This window comes from Motacilla alba, chromosome Z (assembly GCF_015832195.1).
Source record: "Motacilla alba alba isolate MOTALB_02 chromosome Z, Motacilla_alba_V1.0_pri, whole genome shotgun sequence".
Classification (NCBI taxonomy): Eukaryota; Metazoa; Chordata; class Aves; order Passeriformes; family Motacillidae; genus Motacilla; species Motacilla alba.
Genome location: NC_052046.1, coordinates 69,909,985 through 69,926,238, shown reverse-complemented (window position 1 = coordinate 69,926,238; position 16,254 = coordinate 69,909,985). Strand labels below are relative to the sequence as shown.

The window sequence follows — 16,254 nt, the reverse complement described above, 5'->3', positions numbered from 1 at the left end:
AGCCATGTCTGCAAGGCAGGGACGGCAGTCACTTGAGGTCATACCTCTGTAAAAGAGAGTGGGTGGGCAAAGGGTGCTGGGCTTTTGTTGTTTCTTTGTTTACAACCAAAATCTAGGAGCTGCCTTCATGTGAGGCAGAGTGGTGCCTTGCTTGTTCAATCTGAAGAAAATAAGGAAAGGTGAAAGATGGAGGGATGGAAAGAGGAGGAACAGAGGAGAGAGGGAGGAGAAGCTAGAACAGAGGGAGGAAGTATGTTTTCAAGTGATACAGGAGTAATGTTCCTAGGAATAAATACAAGGTCTTTATATTAATGTAAATAATACTTAGAAAGATCAGAATTTGTAGCATATTTGCAGTTTTTGTTTTGGCTTTGTTTGTTTTGATAAAGCATTTCACTTGCAGTAGCAAATCAAATTCTCCAAGGAGAACTTTAACAGGAATAGAACAAGCAGAGAATTAAAACCTGGTCCCAGAGGTATAAAACCTCAATTTCACTTGTCACAGAATAGCAAGGGGGAATATACTATGCCTGGGTAAGGGTGAGCTGTTTTCTGTTTGTCATGATCTACAACAGCTGAAAAAAGGAATCTTTTTCACTGATTTGAGGCAAGATGAGAGGTTTACCAATACCAACCAGAAGAACTTCTCAATTGGCAAAAACTACTCTTACAGAACAACTTACCCTTTTAGAAAGCAATTCTGGGGTGTATTTGTTTTGAGGGTTTGTTTTGTTTTTTTTTTTGCAGCCTTCCCTCTGCTTCCTAGAATGGAACTGTTAAGGGATCATAAAATATTAATGCTAAATACAGACAGAGCAGACATTCAGCAACCCATATAAAGGTTTACTGAGCCTGTGCTTGGTTTTGAGAACCTGTGAAGTCCTAAATATTTAAACTGAAAGAGATAAGGGGAAATGTGGAAAAATTGGTATTTGACATCATCAGAAAACACTGCTGATCCACAGGTAAGAAGCTTAAACTCTCAAAAGGAAAGTGGGAGAAAAGGGAGGAGATAAAAACTATGCTTAAACATTTAGTTTTGTATTTTGAAAATTATAGTAGGAACGAGCTTTCAAGGTTGTTTTGTTGTGTTGTTTTAGGGTTTTTTAGCTTATTAAGAAGGCTTTTAGCTGTAGCAAATTTAAAAGTGTTCATGCTGAAAATCGAATTAACTAATTCAAAAACAATAGCTTCCAGAAGTTTGAGTTCTTTTTACCTCTGATTTCTTTCTTCTCTTTCTTTCTCTGACAAGCACACACAAAACATGCACTCCATCACCTCAGGACAGTGAAAAAGGTTTTGAAATTCCAAACAGCTTTTTCTTGAAAAGTTCTGTTTTTGAAAAGAATGCCTTTGCAGAGTTAAATTCTTCTGAGCTTTAATGGCTCTATGTAATTGCAACATGTTCTCTGCTATTTTACATTATCTAATTTTAGGTGAAGTGTCTTCATGGCCCTTGGGAGGACATTTCACAGTCTCAGTGCAAGCCTACACTTACACATATTCTATGCTTGTACCTAAAAAGAAAACAAAAACAAAAACAAAAACAAAAAAAAAAAAAAAAAAAAAAAAAAAAAAAAAAAGTGAGCAAAGAAAATGTAACTGCTGTAATTTTAAGATTGACAACTAGTTGGTTGCTGTCACCTATTTTTTTTTTTTTTCACTGCCAGTGTAGGAGGCAACTAAGTGAACAGCAGCATTTAGCACATTGCTTCAAGGATCAGAGATCAGTGTCTTCAGCCTGAGAAGTCTCTGTGGTATAGGCCAGTGAAGGTTGTGATAGTGACACAGTCATTTATTTCTGTGTGCCTTTTCTTTCTTTCAGTTTAGAGCATGGCACTTTTTAAATCATATTAAGCTTATCCAAATTAAAAGTGAAACAAAGGCATCTGTTCCCAGAAATTTGTACTGATTTTAAATAATTTAGCCTTCACACCATGGATTTGTTGGTCTGTATGTGAATAAAGGATACTTTTATAAGATTGTCTGGGTAAGGGACTTACTTTCCATCTGTTATTCTACTACTGGATCATAATAGCAAGTGAACTCTCATTCCCACCTCTTCCCTCCTAAACTTTTCCTTCCCCTTCACCTTTGTGATTATCATAATACCTGAAGGACAGCAAGTTTTGTTAGTCAGATTCCACCTTGGTAAATGTGAATGAGAGAGTGAAGGCATTTGGTGTTTGGGTAAACAGTAACAATCATGTTTCACTCCAGTGGTTTTAAATCAGGCAGTCTCTTCTCAGCCCATATCCTGCAGTGTCTCAAAAGAAAATGTCATTTGTGAAAGTGGTGTTTAACAAATATTTTTTTCTGTGTGTGTACCATTTTTCTTTGAGTGTTAGTGAAAAAAGCTGCTAGTGAAAAAAACTGCTCCCACAAAAGTGTTTCTATTGGCACTATTTTGCTTTCAAAAACAGAAGAAAAAAGCCTTTCTGCTTTACATCCACTGTAGGATGGGCAGAGATCTGCTGCCACCCAGAAGGAAATGAAAGCATTTCCATTCTTCTGGTCTCCAAATACCATGTGCATAGCATCTTGTGTTGATGAAAAGGTTGTACAAAATGGGTTTGTAGAATCATATTTCATGCTTGTCTTAAAGCCTTTGTTCCCAGTGTCCGGTGGCCACATAATCTCTGTCTCTGTTTTGATTTTTGTTGAAGTTCCACTCACAATGCTTTCATTGAAAAGCTTTGTGATAGGAAGGTATGCATTCCAAAAGCTAGAAAAACCCAGGAAATTATCAATTGAGGAGTATTATCTTAAAAATAATAGTTTTCAAGTAAATATTGTAAGCTATTATTATCACTCTCATGATTTTAGACTGCATATATGTAGTTTGTAATTTCTTACCTAAGGGTCCTTCAAAGTCCTATCTTAAAGTTGTTCTAAAATATTTTGGCTAATGGATAATCATCAGGTTTCATGACTTTAGAAGTAAAATCAGTAGCAACATCAACCAAAGCAAAAATTGGTGTGGAAAATGCAGTGGAGAAGAGAGCACATTCAAATTGAAGACAAAATTAGTCAGATGAGATCACTTTAAAATATGATGGGAAACAATATAAGGTGCTGGGTATTACCAAACTCCATCACAGCAGTTAGTGAAATATTCTGTGGCTAGTAACTCTGGAAGGAATTCAGAGAAGTTGAAAAGGAATAACTATTTCAGACTGATAATTTTTTTTTAATTAATCAGACAATGGGTTGTTTCTTCTTGTCCTTCTGCAGCCTATATAGGATATAGGAAAGGAAATATACCTCCTATGCAGAGCCAAGAGATTATTTTCTAATCTGTCTTAACACTTTAGTTAACACACACCAGCTGCTACTCTGGTAGAAATTATGTGAGCAGTGCAAGTTATCTGCTTTTTTTCAAGTAATTCCCTTTCATCAATTGAGCAAAATTGTTACATACACTTGCCAGTACCTGCCCCTTTCTCCTGCATACTGGCCCTTCTAATGACCTTCTGAGTCCTTTGGTTAGTGGCCTCAGTCTTTAGCAAGAAGAGGAGATGATGGTGAGCCATCAGCACCTTGGTTCTGTGATACTACTACTTTGAATTTATTTTTCTAGCTGCTTGTTATATTTGTAGCATCATCAATTGGTTTGAGTTGGAAGTGACCTTCCAAAGGCCCTCTAGTTCAACTCCCCTGCCATGGGCAGAGATATCTTACAGATCAGGATGCTCAGAGCCCTACCCAGCCTTACCTTGCATGTAAGTCCAGGATGGGTCATCCACCACTTCTCTGACCAATCTGTGGCAGTGTTTCACCACCCTCATTATAAAATAATTTCTTTCTAATATCTAATGTAAATTGACCCTCCTTCAATTTAAAACCACTATCCCTTTTCTTATGTCAACAGCCCTACTAAAATGTTTGCCCCCATCTTTCTCATAGAAAGGTCACAGTAAGGTCTCCCTGGAGCCTGCTCTTTTTCAGGCTGTGCAATCCAAATTCTCTCAGCCTTTCTCCATAGGAGAGGGGCTCCAGCTCTCTGAGCATCTTCATGGCCTCACTGGGGCAGGTTCACATCTTTGCTGTGCTGGGACCCCAGAGCCTGAGGCAGCTCTGCAGGTGGGGTCTCACCAGAGTGGGCCAAAGAGGCAGAATCCTCTTCATCCTCTGCTGCCCACAGTGCTTTGGATGCAGCTCAGGACACAACTGAGCTGCCAGCACCCATTGCTATGTCATGTCCAGCCTCCTGTCCCCCAATACCCCCAAGTCTTTTCTCCTCTGGGCTGCTCTCAGTCCATTCCATGGGACTGACCTGACCAAGGTGCAGCATTCTGTATTTGGCCTTGGAGAACTTCATGAGATGCCCAAGGGCCCATTTCATGAGCTTGGCCAGGTCCCTTGGATGGCATTCTGCTCTTCAGGTCTGTCAGCCTCATCTCTCAGCTTGTTGTTATCTGTATTCACTGAATTACAGCCAAGCTTGTGGATTTATTAAAAATTCATGAGATGAGTTTGGACTTTGTTGTTAGTGTACATGGTTTCCCTCAGTTTAATAGCAGAGCCCTTGCTCTGTAGTTGGCCATTGACTAAGGCATGTTTGTACCCTCTTGTTAATGAATGTTTTAAAGTAGCATGGCTCAGGTATGAATTGGGGCGGCTCGAGGTGGAGCCCTGCTGCATCTCTGGGACTCTACTTGGCTGGCAGTTGTGAATGGGGTTTAGACCCACATTTATTTTGTAGTCTAGCAGTAGATGCTAGTGTGGATCTTGCATTTAATGATATTTAATTTCTCATTTTTTACATTTTTTCAAGTCTTGGGCAAAGATTTTGCTGTTCAAACATATCTTATGTTTCAAGATGTATTCTTCACTGTCTTGGCAGCTTATCTTTTCTGTTTCAGTGAAACTTTTCTTGCAGTGCTCTGGTGATTAATGCATGCCTTTCTTTTTAACCCTTTGTCTACTGTTTCTTATGGTATTTTCCCTATCTGCTTCTCTCTTCCCTCCACTCACTTAGATTCATGTTTTCCTCGTGCAAATCCCAATAGTTTTGTTGCAACACTCCTTCTGAAAATGTTTTTTTTTTTTTTTCTGACAGGCCTCTGCTTGCTTTTGATCCATGCAGAGATTGTGTCTGTGTCAGAAGAACCAAACTGACCCAAGCATTGAGATGAGCTTTGTTAGATCCATTATTAGTCTGTGTGTCAACACAGAGCTCACTCAGGGTTTAGCTACAAGGCTTGGCTCCTGTCCTCAGCAAACATGTGCAGTTGGTTCCTGCAGTGCCCTAGGTGCCCTTAATATGATTTGAGTTAGTGATATTGAAAAGTGCTGACTGACTGTTAGCAGTCACGTGAATTTTTGAAAACAGCTTCTAGAACTTAATTTGTCTTCAGATTATTTTGGTGGATACCTGGAATGGCAATAATCTGCTAGAATATTCCAGGGAAAACAATGTTCAGAGAAATGCAAACTTCTTTTGATCAGAGCTTATTCCAGTCATACTTACCCTCAACAAGCAAACACATCTGTAGGGAATTAGAGGCCATTATTTTAAAGCCTGTCTGACTTTTGTGGCACATTCCTATCAGTCATTGCTGTGACCTTAGAGAAGGTGCAACAAAAGGCAATGCCAAAGACAGAAGTTGTGAATACCTTTGGTGTCTGACTGGTTCAGACTGCACAAACTTCAGAAGCTGAAGTTTTGTTCAAAGGAACGCAGCCTGCTGGTACCACTTGTGTTGATTTTTAGTGATGTTTTCACATAAGAATGCTGAGCAAAAATTGTCTAAGGTCTGTGAGGAGCCCTTCTAAAAAGTTCTTTGTGTTGAAAATGTTTTATTTCTGTCTCTTGCTTTCTAGATAGTACAGATTAGGACTTCCTCTGAGAAGAATTCTAGACAGAGAGATACATAGATCAAATTGTCTTTTCCTGCCTGTTATAAAACCTTGCCTATAAAACCTATCTTGATGATAAGGAACATGCTAGTTTAAGAGCAGAATGAATTTTATTCCTCTGACAGCAATGTCTTGATAAAAAGAAAATGGGAAATCTCACCCAAGTGAAGTCGCTGGCAGACACTGGCAGCATGAAGACTGTTCAACTATTGGTGCAAAAGTCATGCGACTGCTTCTGACTAAATCTTTAAGTTTTCTGATTTTCTATAAGTCCTGCTATGTCCACAAATCATCACTGAGAGAGACTCAAAGATAATTTGAAAAAGTAGCATGAAGTATTAGCTTGGGAGAGTGTATCTGCAGGTGTCTTAAATTGGCTGTGGGGCTTATTTTGCACTGTGGAATCACAGAACTGTTACAATTGGGAGGAACTGTAAAGCTCAGGGACACGTTGCACTATCCCAGGCTGCTCAAAGCCCTGTCCAGCCTGGCCTTGGACACTTCTAGAGATGTTGAGTCCACAACCTTTCTGAGCAGCCTGTACTAGGGCCTCACAGAGAAGAATTTCTTCCTAATACCTAATCTAAACTTAAATCTACCCCCCTTTAGCTTAAAGCCATTGCCCCTTGTCCTGCCACTCCATGCCCATCTGAAAATTCCCTCTGCAGCTTTCTTTTATTACTCCCTTTAAGTAATGAAAGGCCTGTCCAAAGCCTTTTCTTCTCCAGGCTGAAGAGGCACAGGTCTCTCAGTCTTTCTTCATAGGAGAGGAGCACCAGTGCTCTAATAAATATAGTGGCCTCCTCTGGTCTCATTTCAACAAGCTCGGGACCCCAGAGCTGGAATTGTAATGTATGTGGATGTCTATGATGAAAACCATACACAGAAGTTGTTGGTAGCCCTTTCAGCTTTCTGTGAGAAATGCTAACATTGTTACTTTCTAATTTTTTATATATTTGTATGTCCACTGAGAGTGGGAGAGATGTCAACTATGTGCCTGTTCACTCAGGTTAAAAGGTGGAAAAACGCTGTTAGTTTGATTCTGTTAGTAAGCATTGCCCTCTCTGGTTCTGTATGTTTGGTATGCTTAGCTAGATCATACAATTGTTCAGGCTGGAAAAGATATCACAATTCCAAGTGTGCTGAAATATTTCCAAAATTTTCTATGCTAGAAATGTGTGATATATTAAATCTGATGCTTGTCACAACTTCTCTTTCTTAGATTTCATCCTGCTACTTGTTATCACCAGCACCCTAAATACTTCCATTTATTTTTTAGAACCTGCATGTGTTGTTCGGTGTTTTGGAGCTCAAATATCTCTTTGCAAACGGTCCTGAAATTAAAGGATCCATTTGGAAGTAACTCTCATCAGGACAAAGCTGCAAATTTATACTTTGCAAATACTTGGAAAGCACTATCATATGTTCCTCATAATTTGGAGAAGCTGATTGTGTTTAGCTGTCACAGTAATCTTTTTTTATGAGCAGGTGCCTCCTGTTGTGTTAACTGCTCTATTGCTTATCATGGGCCTCTTTAATGCCAATCATTATTAGTGAGAGCTTTTCTCCACGGGATCAAACTCAATACAGTGGATCTTCTCCTCCCCACTGTCATCCATCTCCCTGTCAATTTCCTGCTGGCTTTTTTCCTTTGTGCCAGGATGTGAAAGGAGGTGGGATTTGGAAACACTCCAATTCTTTCAGTAGGAGCAGGTAAAAATGTTCAGCTACTGCATACAGGGAGAGGTCCTCTGGGTCCAATTGCTGTTCATCAACACTGAGAGAGTGGTTGCACACTCATTAATACCAGATCAGTGCACTGTGGATTGCCAAGCAGTGGGAAATTTGGCCAAGGTGGGCCTGCTGAACATATTACGCACACAGTCTGGCTTTTCTGTGGCTTTTTTGGCAGCTGTAGGAGGACAGGCAGCACTTGGTTCAGAATGTAGCCTGCAAATGTAGTTAACCAGTGATCTTCTTTTTAACAGTTCTTAATGACAGCTGGTTTTAGTGCCTGAACAATGCTTGAAGACACAGCTCTGGAACCTTTGATCCAGGGATTGGGAGGCTGAGTGTTGTGATGCACTATATAGGTACATAGATGTTCTGCACTGGGTGTTGTGTTATACAAATGTTTCCCCCCTTTCCTCAGATGGTGTATCCCTCGGATAAGGTGGTCTTGTCCCTTGAAGCCCCTCCCTTCGCCCCTCCCCACTGGTGTCCCCTTAGCTGTGGCCTTCCGTCCCCGCCTCCCATTCCACGGGTATAAATGTCCCTTGAGTTTGGAGTTCTCTCTCTTCTTCACCTGGAATCCCTACGATACAGATGTCCCCTTCCAGCTAATAAACAGGACATCAGAACCATGTGGAGAAAGAGCGCTTCTCGTCCTTTACTTCGTCCATGTAGGATCCGTCCAGGCTTAAATCCCAAGCTAGCCGGGGGGATTTAGAGCCCGAAACCCACGGGTTCCTTCAGCTGAGAGCTGAATTTCTATTAAAACTGAGGCATAGTCTTAGCTGTTGCTGAACTCTATTTTTTATGGAAGTGTTGTCCCTGCCTTTGGTGACTGTACAGTTAGATCACCAATGCTTTGAAAAATCCAGGCTTCACCATTTTTGTGGCAGCTGTGCTCTCTGCAGGGATCATTAATGCGTCCAACTGCAGGAGGAGCAGAAGCCTCTCCCAGTAGATGTCCTTGTCACTGGTAGTGCAGGGCAACAACAAGGTCTTTGCTTGGACACTTGTAAGTGATGAGCACCTGGGACCAGCTGGGGATTAAAATGTCTCATGGGCCCCTCAGGTACCTGGTCTGCAGAGTTTGGATGTCCTTTGTGGAGAAGTGGACACAGGCTACAGCACCTTTTTGTTTTGGAGGAGTCAGGGTTAGTCTGTGCTCTTTTGGCCAAGATGCCAGCTGTCACACAGGTGTTGGTTGTTCCTTCTCCACTTAAAATGGGAAGCAGATGCATAATGATGGCTGTTAAACTGAGTTGCGTTATAGGATTGTTGCCTGGCTTTACAGATTGGATAATACAACACCTCATGATTCCATTGGAAGCTCTGAGAAGAAATGTCCAGTTCTTATAATCCCATCCCTCAATACCAATATACTTGGGTCCGAAATTTCATTTTAATCTTTACCTTGAGCAGACTTTTCTGCAAAGTTGGATAAAGAATAGAAAAGCCATGAACATCTTTAAGTGACAAGTCATAAAACAGGTATACATCCTCTTAGAATTATGACAGTATCAGAGTGGAAGTGGAAGCTTGTTCATGCAGCTCCCTAAATGGTCACTTCCTTGTTTTTCATTGGAAAAGAAAGGCCACCTAGGGATGTGGGTTATACAGTGATACCAACTCTTAGAATCCTGATTCTTGCAGGACTGTCCTGGATATTGTCCAAGACTTTGCAAACCTGGCAGAAAAAACACTACTCTCCTGTGAAGAAACCAGATGTGCAGGGGAATAGTGGTAAACAGGGCAAGAAATTTGCAAGCTGAAGGACAGAAAGCAAGAGAGGAAAAATGAGATAGAGCATGTAAATTGGGAGAGAGTAAAATTTAAGATTAGTTTTGCAGCAAAATAAGTTAAAAGTGCTGTGCATTATCAAAAAACCTGTAAGCAACTCCACTATGAAATTGTGGAGCTGAGGTGGGAAGTTTTGAGTGCAGCACTCAGGAAATGCAATGTCTCACCCAAGCTGTTACCAAAGCAGTGGGATGGACAGAGACCTATGGCTTGACCCATTCTTCACTTGGAAGAGCAGTTCACAAGTTCTGCTGCTCCTGTTAAGGAGATGCTGGAATTCTTCATTGAGAATTTTGGAGCACTCTTTGCTGCTGGAATAAAAGAAGAAAAATAAAGGTGCATTGAGAAACATACAGAGTTGTCCCTTATAAAACTACTGAGCTGACCTCAAAACTTTAGGCAGGCTTGCCTGTGAAATTGGGCCCTTGAAATAAAAATATGTGCTCTGAATGACTTCTTAAATGAAATATTTGCCTTGCCATGGCTGGATGAGAAAGTGCTGTGCAAGCTTTCCCTGCAGCTGCTCAGTGGGTGACTATAAAAGCAGTTAGATGTATCCCCTGCAGCCACAAATCATGGTTCTGAAGAGGCATACTGGCTTCTGCAAGCTTTAAAAGTAATATTAAAACATGAGAGTTTTATGTTGGAAGAAAGGTCATGTGCCAAATAAAAGCATATTTAGGTCAGGAGAGATTCTCAGGCTCTGTCTGTGGTCTATTAAACCAGTAGTCTCCAAAGCAGGGTGCATGCACATCAAAGTGTACATAAAACAGTACACTGGGGTGTGGAAAAACGTGGGTTTGTGCTATTAATAAATTCTAAAACTATGTTTATTTCTAGCTTGCAGTTTTTACGTTTTCTGTATGTCTGACAAGTTGCATATGTTATGATGGAGGTACCTTGGGAAGGTGGGGTGGATATCTCAGATTTTTTCCCCCTGGTACTGTTTGCAATTGCAAAAGTTTGGAGATTATTATGGTAAACCATAGATGTAGCCAAGATCTGCATGCTGCACGTAGAACAGCTGTGGTGAACAGTCTTGCATCTAATTTTAGGACTTAGAAATATGTGAGCTACATGGCCTGAGGCAGAACCCTGGTAAGAAAAATAGGACTCTTTGGGAGGAAAACAGATGATTATAGGCTAAAGAAAAATCCTAGGGCCAGGAAGAGACAAAGAGGCTGTACAAACTGCTGCCTTTGCAGCATGTACAGGAGGGGAAGGAGGTTGTGGCAGGTACCTTTGCTTAGCACAAAGGCTGTGGAGGGAGTGGAAGCAGCAGGGCAGTTCTTCAGTAAATATCATGCTGGAGTATTTCGAGTGGGGGATCAGCACAAGAAAATAAGTAAAATCCAGTGCCCTCAGTCACTCAGTCCCAGCCAACAGCTGATCTCTTGTCTTCCTGGGGCTCACACAAAATTAAAATGAAGAGGCTGGGGAAAGCCTGTGACTCTGGCAGTATTGGGAGTTCACCAGGAATTAAAGGGCCCAGGAGCAGCTGCATAATGTTATGTCTGAAAACCACTGGAGAGCAGGTGCAGAGAGTGACACCTGCTCTTAGGAAAGCTACCCTAAGGAGGCAGGTAGTGAAGGAGAATGAGGGGCTAAGGACTTGCTCATAGCAGAGCAAGGAAGGGATGCACGCACAAGACGGAGCTGTATTTGCTGCAGTATATAATCCATTCCAGTGCCATGGATATTAATGATTTGGCATTTCTTGGCTTTTCTTTTCCCTGTTCCTGTTTTGTATGTGCTGTCACATATACGAACAGAGTGGTGCGATGTTTTTATTATGTCAGTTATTTTATCATGTCAGTTCTTATGGTTGAGGTGACAGGAAAAAAACATGAACTAAGGGAAGCAGAGAAAGAAGATCAAATTTGAAACTGGATTAATCTCCAAATCAGAAAACTATTTCCTTTGTGAGAATATGTATATTTCATACTATTAATATTGATTGTGCTTGGTAGATTATGGAATACAGTGTTTCAATATGTTTTCTTTAAAAGGTGTGTAAATGAACATGTGCATATACATACCTAGAGAAATAACTCTTGTGCATTTATAAAATGTGATGCTTTGAGCACTAGAAGCAGCAACTGCACATACATCAGCCAAATCTAGAACTTCTTTCCATGATAATCTGAGTTTTAACAGAATGCATAAGTCCTTCAATGCTGTGAATGGGGTGACTGCATCTTTGTCTAACAGTGTCTTTGGGGTATTTTAAAAAAGGAGTGTATAAATTGGTGGCCCTCGGATGGGCAAAAAATAACAATTTTTTTTTTGGTAAAAACCAGTTTCCTCTATGCAAAAATGCTGCATGTATGTGTAACATTCAGTCTTACATCAATTTGCTGGAAATAATTTTTCCATTTTTAAAGAGCTAATCAGATAATTTTTGAAAATTAGAATAATGGTGTTTTAGAGGTGAGAGTTGTGCATCAGCAGTAGAGGACTATTAAACAAGACATGATGCTCTGATGGTCTGCTTAGAAGGATGGCAGCAAACAGCACAGGACATGATGGGATATTTATATGCTTCTGTCAGCTTTTAGTGTTCAAATGACTGTTTAATCATATTCTGACCAAGTCAGATTGCATGCAAAATTGTTCCTTTTAGTTTAAGCCATAGTCTCTCATGCAATTTGCAGGCTCCAGTTGAGTTTGTATGAATTTGTATGAGCACACACTCATGCAGTGTGTAAGTGTCCACAAAATACTACAAGCTAACTTTCTCTATACAATTGACCTGAAATAGGTTCATGACTCATTAAAACTCTTACAGAATGTGATTTCAGTAACATCACACTCTTAGAAGTAACATTAAGGTCTCAGCTCCTGAAAATTCAGAATTTGTCTTTGTGGGCTGAGTCACTTTAATTGTAACAGTTCAATTGTTTGTGTAGACTGTATTGGCTTTAAAAATCAAATGCCTAATAACTCAAACAATGTCTGTGTGAGCTTCTCTGAGGCCTCTATAGGTGTCACGAGACAAAATTGCACAGGGAAGAGCACAGACCTCCAAGAAGACCAAGGCTCGGCCCTGGTCAGGAGCTTAAATCCATAGAAGTGTTTGCAACATCCTTGTTGGATTCATAGGTGAAAAACCATGTTTTTCAGTCTGTCAAAATCTAGGGCATCCTCGTCCATCAAAATTCGGTTTGTGGCCTTGCAGCTAGACAAATGCTATTGCCTTTTCTAGTAGCAGCACAGATTCTGAAATAATTCTGCGAGGACAGGGGTTTATCAGATCTTGGTTGTCAGGGCTTGCCTGAAGTTTTGTTCTGCTCTTTTAACTCTTACAGCAGTTGTCTGAAAGAGTGATGTTACCGAATCAGTTCTAGCTTTAGCCTGCTTTTATATGGTTGTATAATTTAGTGCCTATTTTTATAATAATCCTCATCAGTTTCTCTGCCTAATGAGTAGAACTAACAAGTCTCTATTGTTTTAAAAATGAACTGTCTGAATGACAGCATGGAGAATAGCAGACATGGGACAATAGCAGAGGCCTGAAATCTATGAACACAAGGTGGTACCAGAGCCAGTCAAGCTACCAGCAGCCACCCCACCCACCAAGGGGGTGTTGAGTGGACTAAAGAGAAACAAGCTCTTACCATCAGCCCTGGTGCCTTTCTCTTGCAGAAAAGCTGTGCCATAACCCTCTCTCCTACTCCAGACTAAGCAAGATTCACAGGGGAGTCTGTGGATAGAATAACACTATAGGGAAGAGAGAGGTATTACAAGATCTGTAAATTCAGAAATGTTTTTGTTACAGCTGGCTGTATTTTTATAGTAATAAATAGATTTGGACTAATAAGAAGTTGTTTTCTTTAAAAATGTTGTAGTTAAACAATAGGTTCTTAAATTCTTGACTTTTCATCCAGGGAGTGTTTACAAGGCCCACATAAACTGCATGGGCTGTACTCAGTACTGTCCTTAGAAGTGGGCAAACTGGGGATATGGAGATTATACCTGATGGGGGTTATACTTACCTTGATTGCATAATGGACACAGCTAAAGAAAAGAGGAAAGAAAAAAAAAGTTCATTACTATGAAGGAGAGCTTCTCCCAAGGTGTTTTGTATGAGGGAAAAGAGCAGGTATGCTAGAACCCATTTGTCTGTCTTGGCAAGGGATGAAGGTGGAGGTTGATAAACGAAATGAACTGACAAAAGATCCACATGAGATTGAGCTTGCTGCCAGGTTTGCAGGAGTCTGTGAAGTCCTTGTGTCCCTGACAGCTCCACTGCCAATATGAATTCGTGAATATAAGAGGAGCAAGAGGCCCTGCCCCTGGACCTCGTCGCCAAAGGCGACACTGTGGAAAGGCAGTCGTTTGTTTACTTTCATAATATTACAGGTTGCAATCAATACTCACAGTTTGCTGAGCCCTGAGGGGGCAAAATGAATGAGTTTTTGCTTTCTAACTGGAGTCCACTGGCTTGTGCCTATGACATGCATAGTTTTTAAACCAGTTCACCATGATTTTGAGAGGAAACTTCCAAAGCAGAATTCCTCTCCTTGGAAAAAAAAAATCAGAAATAAATAGAAACATGTTAATCACCTGATTTTCATCCTCTTACCCTGTCTAGCATTGCTGTGCTCTGTTCTTTTTCCATGCTCATCTCAGTATTTCTGCCAGTTGATCTTTATACTATGACCTGTGTGAACATCCTCCAAATTCTTGGCTTCCTAAGCTGTCATAGAAGGGCAGAGGGAGGAGAGGGGTTCGGAAATTACTCACAGATGTCCGTCTGAGGTCTGACAGTAGCTGGCACTTTGCAGAAGCTTCATGCTTGCACTTAAATGTGTGGATCAGCAGCTTCCTTGGGCTTAGGCTCAGCAGATGTGGCATACAAGAGCACCATGCAGCATATATTTTTGAAATACATTTTTAATATTGGGTTGGGATTCCCAAAATTAGTTCTGTGCAGAGCTGTGAAGCTCCATTATAAATAAAAATATTTATCATTCTTGCTAACACATAAGCAGCCAACTGGGTTTTTTAATAGCTCAATAGGTTTCAGTAGAACAGTTGGCTAAGGAAGTTTTGTAAAGAAAAAAAAACAGTTTTCTAGACTAAAGTACAAATTTTCTGAATGAAGAAAATGTCTTTGAATATTTTTCCTTATAATACAGCATTTTAATACTTTAAAAATAATATTAAATTATCTTCTGTAAAACCCTGATGGTTTTGGGAGGGTAAGGTAGAGTGTTTTTCAGAGTCTATTGTATTGATAGACAAAATTTTCAGTCTTGTGGTTTTACATCACAGGGAAAAGCTGTGGTCTGTTTTCCTCTCCTACCCTCCTTTCCATAGGAGTTTTCCTGTAGTTCATCCAATTTTCCTCTCATCTGCACCATTCCATGTTATCTTCTGTATTCTTGAAGTTTTCTTTTGCTTTCTTCTTTCCCTTCAATGTCTCCCTCCTTTTTTCACCAGCTAAGAGTCCGAGATGGAAGCTGCTGGTTTTCTCCTGTTGAAATTGTTCAATTTCCTCAATGCCTGTTGGTGCTTTGCATGGGGACTCACCAAGTAGGATTGAATTGGTTTCAGAGGGTAAAATTTAGTCACAAGCCCTTCATGATAGTATCCCAAATACCTTGGGGATCTTTGGTTTCCAGCCAGAACCTTGCAAAACTGTAGGTGCAAATCAAAAATTGTTGATTTTTTTTTTGTGTGAGTTTTGCAAATGAGACACTGAACATAGAACTCTCAAGCAATAGTTTACAGATGGTGATTTAGCATAAACAGAGTACCTATATCTCAAGCCCATGATTAATAAAGTCAATCAGTTGCAGTTCTGGATCTCAACTATGTTACTTTTGGAATGATATCCTGCTACATTTTCATTAAACTGATCACATGAATAATCTCTGTAATTCAGAATCCTTTATGTATAGGAAGAGTTACATTAATGCTGACCACGCCTGCAATTTCATTGCTATAAATGCCCTTAGAGGTAGATGGAGTTTTAGCCAGTCAGAAGTAAAACAAACAACCTGAAACATGCCTTTCGTGTTTGTTCAGAAAAGATCGCAAGGCAAATTAATTGGTCTAAATCAAGGTGACATGCCTTCAGGTGGGATGGGTGGAGGCCAGGAATAGTCTTTTTCCCACAAGTGTATTCACGTTAAAGTTTGAAAGGCTTAAATGGGACCTAGAGCAGTTAGGAGTTATTTTACTTAAAGGAGAGTTAGGAGCAGGACAGTCTTGTAATCGCATGGATAAATTTAGTGGGTTTTGTTTTTTTCTGGAGACTGCTTATATTTTTTTTAAGAATTCCCTAATGAAATTAGTCAGATTCCTTCTTCATTTATCATGCACCACTAATTCTTTTGCAAGAAAGAGAGGAGCATTAGCAGCTATAGCAGGTAAAACCTTTTATTCATACAGTTTTGCTGATGTGACACTACATTTTGGTGGGTTTCATTCAAACCAACACAAAGTAAGTGATACAGTGAAAATTTTCAGAAGGAATTCAGTGTCTCACTAAATGGAGCAGACCAACCATGATGATACTTCCAGACCTTCTGGACAAGGAGGGGTTCATGGGTTTGAGAGGGTTCAGAAATGGGCTTGTGGCCATTTTGTCTGGCTTTCTGGATATTAGCATGGACATACCTGCTATTCACACAGATATGTTTGGGTTATCTTTGACATCTATAAAATTCTGGCCAAGTGGTATAAATGAAAATTCTGTTGACAGAAGCTGTGGCATTGAAATTTCACTCACCTACATGAGAAGTTGTTACAAGGCCTCTGCTGTGCTGACATAACACTTAAACTCTCTTGAAGATATAAGTGGTGCAGAACCCTTATCAGTCTGCCTATCCATAGATTTTGTAGTGTTGCTTATCA

General features: G+C 40.2%; 1 protein-coding gene across 1 annotated transcript in view; it reads left to right on the top strand.

The window, feature by feature from the left end:
* The window catches only part of PLPPR1 (phospholipid phosphatase related 1), a 116,259-nt gene that overhangs the window by 34,460 nt on the left and 65,545 nt on the right, over positions 1-16,254 (top strand). The gene's annotated exons all lie outside the window — the stretch shown is intronic.